This window comes from Pygocentrus nattereri, chromosome 6, assembly GCF_015220715.1.
Source record: "Pygocentrus nattereri isolate fPygNat1 chromosome 6, fPygNat1.pri, whole genome shotgun sequence".
Lineage (NCBI taxonomy): Eukaryota > Metazoa > Chordata > Actinopteri > Characiformes > Serrasalmidae > Pygocentrus > Pygocentrus nattereri.
The window spans coordinates 20741057-20753143 of record NC_051216.1 but is presented as its reverse complement, the minus strand read 5'-3'; the positions used below and the strand labels follow the sequence as shown (position 1 = coordinate 20753143).

At 38.8% G+C, this 12087-nt stretch overlaps 1 protein-coding gene across 6 annotated transcripts in view; it reads left to right on the top strand.

Annotated features, from left to right (window-relative positions):
• Positions 1-12087, top strand: part of b3galt1b (UDP-Gal:betaGlcNAc beta 1,3-galactosyltransferase, polypeptide 1b) — a 110295-nt gene that overhangs the window by 95130 nt on the left and 3078 nt on the right. For all 6 annotated transcript variants that reach the window (XM_017692174.2, XM_017692173.2, XM_037539327.1 and 3 more), the window contains one exon: positions 10768-10806. The gene's annotated coding sequence lies outside the window, so the exon portion shown is untranslated. The remainder of the gene's footprint in view (positions 1-10767; positions 10807-12087) is intronic.

Here is a 12087-nt window from a genome sequence, read left to right as displayed (position 1 = left end):
TGTTACTTGAGTGTTCCCTGTATTCTTTTGAGCAGTGTATTTAGAAGATGCTTTTATCCAAGAGGGAGTTATAGATGAATGTAACATTAGGAGTCTCGTACAAGGGCTCTTACTGTTAACAGAATAGTTTAATAATCAATGTCTGCTTGGACAGGTAATTAAACCGCAGCCTCTCGTCTGAGAGTTATCAGTGACTGTGTTGTCTTTTTATTTGACATGGTTGTCACACTGGAGTAAGACCTGATAGACTCTTTCCTTTCACTCTTCCCATATAAGCACACTCACCGTCTGACGGCTGTCTCTTGTGCCAATTATATATTGAAGCAGATGTTGCTCATTTACAATAACATTTCATCTCATCATCTACTCTCCCTGTATGTTGTATATTTATATTTACATTTTAGCATCTTGTTGCTGTTCAGAGAAGAACAAGTATCTCCAAAATAGAACTTGTAAGTCAATGCAAAGAAGTGTTTCTGTTGGTCTATTCATTGTGTAATTTTCCCACAATGTAAAGGTCAGCTGCTGAGCTCAAATTATCTACAAAAAATCAACCAAAATGGAGATGGACATTATTCTTTAGACAGTGACATTATGCTTTTATCTCACAGTGATTTGCAATAGTTACAGTAGTACGTGAATATAACATTAGTCTTGCCTCTAATTTAATAGTTGCAGCCTCTTGTGTGCAGGGTGACTTATCCACTGTGCTATCCAATGATTCCTATCAACACCACCACTGCTAGAAGCCTTAGTCTCACCAGAAAGATGGGGAACACACTTTCAGTGCCATCATATGGATGAAGAAAACTATGTATTACATCGATTTAATAGGTATTATATTAACAACTAATTAATTAATGACATTGGACCTCTATGTACTGATAACCTTTTTTTTACCCAAAATATCACAATGCTATGTTGTACAGATTTTTTTCTTCTACCCCATACACGAATGTCAATCAGTTATTAGATTTGCTCCCATTATTTGGTAAGGAGAAAGCATAACAGAGGCAACTTCATTTCCCCAGTTTTATCCTGATCCTGGGCAAAAATCGGCACATATGGGGATGAAATCTTGAGTTCTAGAAAAGAAGTCAGCCTCGCAGTTATTTTGGGGGTGTATCAATAAGTCCAAGTGTTTGGTATTTGCTTATACAAAATAATGAGCTTATGTTGTAACTTGATTCCAAATTGCTTCTTGAGGCTTGAGATAATCGAAATACAATGAATGAGCACTGACTATGAAATGAAATACATTATTGACTATATAAGCCTTTCAGACTTTACACTGTGTGCCATAGCAGAGAACAACTCTAAAAAGGAGTTTCTCATGCTTCTGAACTGTTGTTAAATCACTAGCAATTGCTCCAAGCAGTAAGTGTTCAGCATGAGCAACTCAGCTGGTGTTATTTTAGAGCCTTTCCAGTACAGCAGTGTGGTAGATGTGGAGGCTGATGGGCCTGAAGTGCTTTTCTCTGCAGGGTCATACTGGTCGGGGGTCTCTCACTTCTTGCTTAAATCCTCATTCATACATACATAAACACACACGCTCAGACATATGTATACCCACCACCCATACTCCCCCACTGTCTCATCATTACAGCAGTAGATCCACTGCTGTGGTCCTCTTGCTGGCTGAGAGATGAGTCTTATTGTTTTAGACGTGTTTAATGATTTATTTAATGCCTCAGCTGAGCATGACTTAAAATTAGCAACAAACAGCTCTTGCAGCCACTATGTCCTGCTGGCACGTCCTCGAAAGCACCGAGCTCTACCTAGGAGCCTCCATCCTATAACCTATCCCACTGGCTGTACTCAGGGATCTCCAACATCCCACCACATCTCCACTGCCATTACAGGAAGTCCAGCTTTGAAAATAGTACCATCACTGTGCAAGCCATTAACCGTACTGTTAGATAGGAGAGCTCAGCACATGTTGGGTAAAATAGGGACAGTAAAAGCACCACTGTTGTTTTAGAGCAGCGAGACAGCTGATATGCTGCACCACAGTGCTTGAAATATTTCAAGCCAGTGGGACTCGACTGTTCTTTTCTAAAATATATATTGGGCTCAGTTTGCATTAAAATTCCATGTTCAGGTTTCTCCTTACTTTAATGACCTTAAATGGTTTTGATACTTGCAAGCTGGAGTAACTTTTGTTGTAGGTCCATTTATTCATGTTAAAATCACTAAAATGTTCTCGGAGTGATGCTGCTGGACCCTGCTACAGAGTAGTACTTTCTGACCTCATCTCATTGCTCATATGCTTTCATGTTTGCCAGCATGAAAACAAGTAATTGTAGTTTTTCCAGACAAAAAAAAAAACTTGTGAAGACATTGATTGATTGATTAGCAGTTTGTAATAGCTGATAATTAAGCCATTCATTTTTTATTCAACATCTGATGGCTGTTGTCATTGTCATTATGCTATGAGCTAACTCGGAAGACACAATCATTAGGAATGCAGAGTTTTATTCATTCTTAGATTTGTGACAGTTGGGTTTGGGTTGAATTCTGAAGTGCTTGGGTGAAATTCAGCTTCAAATCTTGGTGCTGTTGATCAGCTCAGATTTTTATCTGGCTGTATTCATATTTAGACCTAAATTTCAGACTTTTCTGTGCCATCTGGTCTTGAAGTGCACTTGCTTTCTAATGATATGGTTTGATAGCTCAGAAGTAATCACTGATGACAGACTGGAGACCCTCAGGTGAACACATGCTTCTGATTGTATTCGGACATTTCTGCTTTGCTGCATTCCTTCAGTTTTGACATCTTGACTGTGGGCTAGAGCCTGCATTTTGCAAAACACTTAGTGCACCCATGGCAATTAATCTACCACATGGACATGAATTATAGATATTCTGTGCTTAGCGAATATGTAGTATCTGTGTGCACTCCCATTCTTAGGTTTAGCAGTAGTTTCTGTAAAAATCACCAGCGTATTTCTCATTCGCTTGCTTGCACTCTTATTCCTTCCTTTAGTTTCTGCCTCCTTCTGTCACTCTAATTGTCATTTTATACAAATAACTATAAATCCATACCCACTTCACTTCATGATTCTTATGACACCTCCATATTTTTCTCTGTTTTTCATTTTCCCTGCCTCTCTCTCCCAGTGATAGTCTTAGGAAAAGCATCTGATAATCCCCATTACCCTCATTACCTCTCTCTCGATGAGCTTTTACATCTTATTCAGGCATTGACATCGCTGGTGTAGAATTTCCCAGTTAGAGTCCAGTGAGAAGGTAAGACCATGCTGGCTTCATTCCAAGATGCTAGACAATGACCACAGACACACTGACACTTTAAGCAGGAAAAATAACTGACAGAAATGTCTAATTGGTGAAGTGCTAATAAGGCTGCTTAGAAATGGATACTGCCTCTGTAAGTAATTCCCACTGTATGGAATAATGCAGCATTAATGCAGATTTTATGAGCTTGTTTTCCTCCTCCAGTTCAGTGTAATTTATCAAAACTTCTCATTCGGCTTAATGTAGCCACAATCATGTAATCGTCTGACAGATTTCCTGCTCCTCACTTGCTACTATGGAAAAAACCTCAATTTAATTCAGGCCTTAAGCTTCAAATATGTAAATTACTATTGTCTGATTATGTTAGGGTTTTGCTTAGAGCCTCGTGAATAAAACCAAAAACAGCACTTCAGCTTTATCTTAGGTAAGAGTTATTGATCTTGTTTTAAATGCAAACCATGTTTGCTCATTGCTGTGGTCTTTGAACATTCTGAGGGTGATTTGGCCTGTAGCGCTTCATAGTAGCCCTGCAATATGAAATATTGAGCATGACTTAGGAGCTGCGTTACACAGGATGTGTGTGGATGGAAGCCATGATTTCTGCATGTTGGGTTCTTATAGATCCAGTCGTTGATTTCATTTTCAGGGTTCAGCCAAAGCGTTTCTGCAAATAGTCCCCCTCTGTTGTATGCTTTGTTCAAATTCTCCCTAGAAACATGTCTCAATGCTCCCTGTTATGCCAGCCATTCTCCCTGCTTTGGATCCATTACTGCTGCCAGCCACAATACATCTCTTACACACTGTGTCCCTGCAGGAAGGGCCAAGGTGGCCTGGAAAAACAGCTTATATCATCAGGAATTTTACTGTCCCCAGATCGACTTTATGACTTTGAGATGAACTGCTGTTTCCTTCTGGTTCAGACAGGTCAACTTGTGCTTTATTTCTGTGAAGGCTAACCACACCTATTAGTAATAAGGCTGCCAGGGAAGGTATGTAGGTGGCAGACTTCACTCCTCCTCAGTCCTTTCTTTTTTGTCGCTTCACTTTGATATGATGCATGTGTTTACATTGGAGACAGATCTAAGGTTTGTGATGTTTCTTAAATGTCCATTACGGAGGGAGGAAGCACATTAAGAAACCGAACCTCATGCTGAGCCCAGCTGCCTTCTTTATCTTCTGCCTCTCACATCTTTGCGATTTCAGAAAAGTGGCCGTCATAGAGTTTCCCACCGGCAATCATTCAATTATGTGTTATCAGTCGAAAATATAAAGTCATGCCTCATGCAGAGATAGTTTTAATTAGAAATCTGGTGAGAAAAGGGACAGGCAGGAGTAAGGCAACCTCCACGAAGACCTTCATGCATCATTAAACAGCAGACAGTCAAAACCGAACCTTTCAGATTGAAACAGCAAACAGCTGAAAAGAGAGGATGACCAAATGACCCAGTGGGGAAGCACTGGCTTCATTATTGACTACAGTCACTCTCTGTGTCTAAAGTTTTATTCTTATTCTTATTGCAACCACACTCTAATTGGCCATGTGTAGTTTTATGATCTAGACTGCCATAAAAAATCTGTTATAACATTTAGGTTGTTCGTCATTGGCACGACTAGTAAATTGGCATTTTCATGACACGGTTGAATTTAATTCAGAAGTAGAGAGACTCAAAGATTGTTCTGTTATTTATTTCTTAATTCAGGTCTGGTCATTTCTGAAGATAGGTAGTTTCATAAATTTAAACTGATGTGTATTAAACTACAGACGTCTGTATCACCGAGGCATTTAAAAGCTCTGCTTACAGACCCATATGAGGCTATAAATCAAAGTGCTTCCATTCTGAGCTATAGAGGACAATATAATTGCTCTCCTTACTGAGTGGAGTGCAGAAAGCCTAACCTAGCAGCTACATGAAATTGTTGCCTCTGCTTTGATTAATAGATGTTTTTACATTGCTCTCCCACTGCAGATTTGCCCCTTGACTTCCCATGAATCATCATATAATTTGTATCTTCTGGTTGTTTTGGCTAACTATTTCAGTGGCTTGCAGTTTTCCCCAAGATTCAATAGATTGCTTGTCTCCTCATTCATGAATATACATGGCTGTGATGGGTGTTTGGTCATGCATACCAAATAGATTAAGGGCGAATGTCCCTAGCAGTGAAAGTCTAAATTGAAGGCGTATTTCTTGACCATGGCTCTGGCTTAGAAAAGTAACCAGTGATGCAGAGGACATTCCAGGGTTTAACAGAAACCGGTTTATTAACTGAAATGAAAGTTCTATTTAATATGAATTGCACTGGGATTAGTGTCATGGAGAATGGTAAAAGTTTTACACTATACAGCAGATCATCACTTTCCCTTTGCAAAAAAAAAAAACTTCACAGTAGAAGGCAAAAACTTTTAATGTACTATAGTGTAAAAATATTACAAGTGATTTTGGAGCATTTCTATTGGTCCAGTCATCATGGAGGTAAAAGACAGCTGCTGTTTAAATGATGTAAAAAAAAAAGAAAAAAAATGAAAATTAATACATTGTACAGTGTAGCACAGATGACGTGTTGTTGTTTTGTTAAAGTAAGTAAACCCATCCTCTACAGAGAATAAACCTATATATGGCATTTTTTTTCAAGTTCTATTTGTGTTTATTTGCTGAATTTAACACATTGGAGAAAAATAAAGTATAAAATTTGCCATAGCCTTTTTAGCAAGTAAAGAGTAACTATGCAGAAGAAATTATGTATCTGACTGTATGGTTATTAGGATATTGAGAATATTAGGCCAGCCTAAATGAGTTATTCCTACCTATGCCTAGTTCTCCATGAGACTTTTCTACTTTCCTCAGCGTCTGAATTTAATCCAGTTGTATATTTGATAATAGCTCCTCGATGGCTATGCATATGCTGACAGTAACTGGCAAGCAGAGGCGCACCACGTGCAGCGTGGAGATGGATGGGTGTAATGGAGCAGCTTTACTCTCACTCTGTGCCCTTCTGCTCCTTGCCACTATAGTTCTGCACTAGGTTTAATGTCAGTGCATGAACCCGTCAGTTGATATAAGCCATTCAGCCAAGTCATGAATTAAAACATGAAATTTCACTTTGAAACATCAAACACGTTCCACTCTACTAAATGAGCTGAATCATTTTCATTCCACATTTGACTTTTTTTTTTCCTTACGGATTTGTCCGCATTGTATAGCCATTACCCTGGCAGGAGCTGGATGCATGATCATTGACTTTGAGCATAGTGTGTTTAAAGGTGAAACTGTCCATGGCTATAATGTGAATTATGTAGTTAGGTATATCTGTACATCTCTCTTCTGTTCACTCCAGTACATATGAATCTGTTCGCCACAGTATCCTGCACTTTCCAACCATTTAATCTGCGATTGGCTGAGAAGTAGATGTTGAAGAGCGGTCTTGTACAACCACTTAGGTTAATAAAATTTGAATAGCAGAGTAGAGTGTGGCAGGCGGTGTGGTGTGGTGTGTACTGAGGTGTACTGATGCTGTGACATACTGGAATTACTGTGTAGGATTGTCAGAGAGAGGTGACAGGGCAGACAGAGCAGTGGTTCAGCTCAGCTGGCTGTCAGCTGTCCACTGCTTCACACTACCTTTTCTGCTGCAATGCTGAGCTCCTGTCAGTCACACAAATGAGCACCGCACCTGTGGATTTATTTTACATTTTTTTTCTATTTATTATTTATGATTTCATTCTGTCAACAATTCTGTTGCAGTATGAAGGTTAATCATCACCAGGAGCTTGCAGAGTTGGGTATGTGTGTTCTCCATTTCATTGATAATTTTCCTGTTCTTTCTTACAAAAAGTATCAGTCTGCTAATATTGATTTCTAATATTGATTGAAAACATCAGTCTAGAAGAAACATTGCTATTTAGGCCATTTGGAATTGTATGCATCTTATTTTCTTTCAGTGAATCCAAAGTAAGTGCTGGTGGTAAATGCTGGTGAAATTTTGAGCAGATGATTCATGATTCTGTATTCTCTATACAAAAGTCAGAGACCACCCTTCATCTATTTAATTTCCAGTCAATACAGCCATTATGTACAAAGACATGTTTCTGTGGAGATTACATATAAGATGATCCACATAAATAAGAATGGGGAAAGTCAAAGGCAAATAAATGAACAAAAGAAACAAAACAGTTTCGAAAACTGGAGAACTTCACTATCCAAGTGTCTCCCAAACACATGAAACTTGGATAGTGAGAAGTAGAAAATGCAACCAACTTCTAAGGCTAAAGATTTGAAGTATGTAAGAATATCCCTGCAAATTTCTTTGAAAAACTGAGAGCAAGTCTCCCGGAAAGAAAGGGAGTCACTAAAGATGAAAAAATACTGTGAATTTATTGAGTTGTTGAGTCCTCTGTGTAATCCTGTTAAAATGTTTTCTGTTGACAAAATGAATAATTTAATAATTTCGCTGGTTACTCTGGTGACAATGTGACAAAGTCTTCATCATATATATCATATACCTTTTGATTGGAAATTAAATAAAAAATCTCTTGAATTTTGGACGGTACTGTATGGTGTCTTGCTCTTTAATTTGGTGTGTCCTGTGGGGCATGGGATTCCTGAAATTCTTTCTCTTGTAGAGCCACAGTGCTCTTTATCTCTCCTTCTTTCCTCTTTCTCTCTAACATATCCACAGCCTAAAAAGAATACATTCCTTAAGCAAAATTCTTATAACAAAAAAAGGTTCCCAAATTCCCAGAGAGGATAGATGGGACCACTGCATTCAATTAAGAGAGGGGGGAAGGTATAATAGAACATAAAAAAATTGTCCATTGGTAATTAGCAGTAGGTAATGAAAAAAACATGTGGAGAAAGTGGAGATTAGATGCAAGATGGAGATTATCCAAGTTGATCAGTGCTGGAGAGTAAACAGGATGATCCTGACCAGCACAGCACAGATCCTGCTGTAGTCAGTACCTGAAGCTATGCATGTGCTCAAAGTGTTTTGCTTTGAATACACCCCTGGCTTATGCCAGCTTTAAAACAAAATCCATACAGTGCTTATCTGTGATGGACAGTGGCTATCTGCTGCTGTTTCTTGTTGCAGCATGAGGCATTTGCCCTTTAGAAGTCTTTATCTGCTTTTACTGACAAAACTTTCTCCCTGTCTGTCTGATAAACAGGCTCTTATTGTAAAAAGTCTATAGGTCTTCTGTTGCTGTTATCTCCATACCATCATTTGTGTGTGTGTGTGTGTGTGTGTGTGTGTGTGTGTGTGTGTGTGTGTGTGTGTGTGTGTGTGTGTGTGTGTGACCTGCAGACAAGTCTGGTCACAAATCACGTAAGCTGGCCTGCAGGTGATCTTATCTGGTTGCTTTCTGGAAGTTTCTTTTAAATATAATGTGCTGGTGTTGGGTGGCTGCCCTCCTGCCTTGCCCTGACTATGAGAATGCAGCAGTCCATGTAGCAGAGTGTGATTTTATCACATTTCCTTCCTTATACCCCCCCTCAACCACCACCAACACACACACTCTCAATCAATTCTCCTATACCCCCTAGGCACCCTCAAGCTAAGTCCTCGCAGGGATTTACATCTTCCCTACAGTGCAGATTGAAAGATTTCAGCAACTTTATATATTTATGCAATTTTCATTTTCTGTTTGCACCTGTTAGCGTGTGCACTGGCAAGGGAATATCACTGCTTTGCTTCTTTGCACAGCAGATGGTCAGCAGTGTTTTGTGCCTATTTTGGGGCTTAATAAAGATGAGGTTTATACGCAATATAATTCAAAGCTAATGGTGTACAAAGCTGTAAAGGAACACTGTAAAAGTAGATTTGTAGCAGTTTAAGGCTAAGTCTTTATGAGGGAGATTAATATTCTAATCTTCTGCCTACTGTTTGCTGTTTTTGTGAGAAATGAGTCACTGATGTCTGTGTGGGGAGAAGCATGGTGGAAAAAGGCTCTGCATAACCTGGTCTTGAACTCCTGCTTTCCTTTGTGCAGTCCTTGCCTTTTGAAAAGCTGTCTGAATGGAAATGACACTGTGGGCACCCCTTCCCCTAATCTTTGTGAGGGAGGAGTTGAAGCAGGGAGATGGTGTGAAATTTTAATGGCCTTCGGTATACTGTTCACCATAGTTTGATTAGCCGTCCATGAAATATGATGAATATATGGAGATGGTGCATAGCGATACCCATACTATGTCTATCTAATCAATAACAGCATAACAGACCATCATGGGAATCACGTAAGGAAAATGTGGGGCTGTAGAAATGCAAAGCTGCATATTAGACTCCTTAGGGTTAAAAAAACAAAACACTTTGATAAGGTTGTTTACTCCTGCTTGGGCTCCTACTTACCAGCACAACTATGCATATACAGACACATTATTCTCGGCTCTACTGAGCGGCCTGCCTGATAGCATTATTTAATTCATTGCTGGCACAAACACTTTGTCACTGTCAGCATTGTTTAAAGCAGATGGGCTCCAAGGCTGCGGTAGCTTACTTAAGTAACCTTTGTATTCTCTCTCTTTTATGAACTGTCATAACCTTTTACTGTCTCAGAGCACGTTTCAAAGTTTAGATTGGGAATTTTAAACATGACAGAGTCCCTGTGGGTTGACTGAGACAGATAACATTTGAAACACTGCTAATGTAACAAACCCGAGAGTGCCAAATCAGTACAGGCAGTGCTGGCGGAATCAAAGCACATAGGGCTATGGCAACAGACTTTCAGGACCATGGACAGAGAATTATATGCTTGCATAGTGTTCTGAAGGATGCTTTCCCTTTGGAATCTTATTTGGAAACATTTTATTGGATGAGTCTTTGGTTCAGTGCCAGGTCAGATTAACGTGGTTTAACTTGCAATATTGACTGTTGAGTTCAGTATGCTACATGACTAAAATTATGTGGACAACCAAACAACACAACCAGCCACAAGAGCTGTAGTGAGGTGGTGCACTGAAGTTTGATTATAATGCCTGTCTTATTCTTAGCAAAGTGTTTTTGGTGGGGTTCAGGTCAGGACTGTGCAGGCTAGTCAAGTTCCTCCTCACAAAACTTAACAAACCATTTCTTTATAAATCTCATGTGACATTGTCAGGCTAAAACAGAGAAAAGGCCTTCCCCAAATGGCAGCCCCATTCTGTGTGACAGATTATGTGGCTTGGGCTGTTGTTGCTCCTGGATGTTTCAGCTTCACTATAAACAGCACTTACAGTTGACCAGAGCAGAAATTTGATTAACTGACTTGGTGGAAAAGTGGCATCCTATGACTTTTCAATGTTGAAAGCCAATGAGCTCTTCGGTACATCACATTCTGCTGCTAGTGTTTGCATGGCTGTATGCTTGGCTTTATGTATCATTTGGCAACAGCTGTCTGAAATGGTTAAACTCACTAACTAGAAAGAATGTCTACATATTTTGGCTACACAGTGTATGTACATCGTTATTTTATGTGTTTTTTTTTTTTACTATAAATGAATTGGAAGTGTTTTTGCTGATTGATCTGTTATGTCTTCTTTTCAGATTACACTCGTCTCCCTATGAGAAGCTGGTTAATAAATGGTAAGTAAATGTAGCATTTCAGAGAAAAAAAAAAGTATTTTGAAAGTGTTATTTCATATGATTTATCAATCAATGCATATATTTGTGATTTTTTGTAACTGCCCTGTGTTTTAAAATGACTGAGTTAGTGCTTTTTTAAATATATTTCTGTTTAAATTCTGATTCTGTTTACTAATGACACCTTTTAACTTTTACATGTTAAATGAGGCCACACCTGCAATTGCTCCCTTTCATAATAATGTTTTATACTGAAACTGATAAATAAGCCTGGAGGTTAATTGAGAGGAGATTTAAGTGAAAAAAATTGTTTCTAAACTAAAATAACACAAAATGCCTTTTGCCTAATGGTTAGATTTAATGAGAAGTTCTTTGTGCTGAACCCATGTATTCTTCAATTCCTATGACATGTTGATGTGGTTATCCACCCCACTGGGAGGAGTTTGTGCCAATAAACTGGCTGCTGTGCAGTTACAGCACCCTTATCAAAAACACCACAGTATTAAGCCCCAAGTCCTCATAGTAGTCGAGACACACTCATTTCCATATGAGCTCCTAAACTGCTGAATACTAAATCAAAATGCATCCAGATTTCTCACTCATATTCTTTGGCAGGGCTTAGTTGTATCAGAATTCTAATACCCCAGATATAGCCTTGAGATAATACCCAGATATACTGTTCCTCAGAACAGCACTGGATTTTAGTAAGTATTTGGATAAGAAATGCAAATGTTTCAAACATACCATCGTTCTAGTTTTGTTTTCTTATTAAAAAGAACTAAAATGTAATGTTTTAATTCTGAAGAACATTTCGACCCCATTTTCATTTGCTTGTTACGTGTATGTTTAACCACATGCATTTACACTCAGTAATCAGTCATCTCCAGTTAGATTGAAATTCACTTGCTGTGTAGCACGTAAAATACAAATGAGCTCAAATGAAACAACCAGTTGCCTGTGGTCCTTGATTTTCTTGTTCTATTGAAAAGATGGTTATTGCTTTCTTAGACCGACTTTACACCAATGTGTAAAAGAAGACAGCTATTTAGAATCATTAGCCTCGTGTATTAGTCACTGTGATCATGGACCACATGCATTAGAATGTAAAGTATATTAGCGAGACAGCGAATAATGATGAGGAGTTTTATTTTAAATAGCTTGAGCTGCTGAAGGCTACTGAATTAAACTTGGAGGAAGAAACATGCTGAAACTGTAGGAGCAGTCATTGCTCTGTTTAGTGGTGGCAGGTCTGTGACTGATGCCCACCCCATGACATAAAACCAT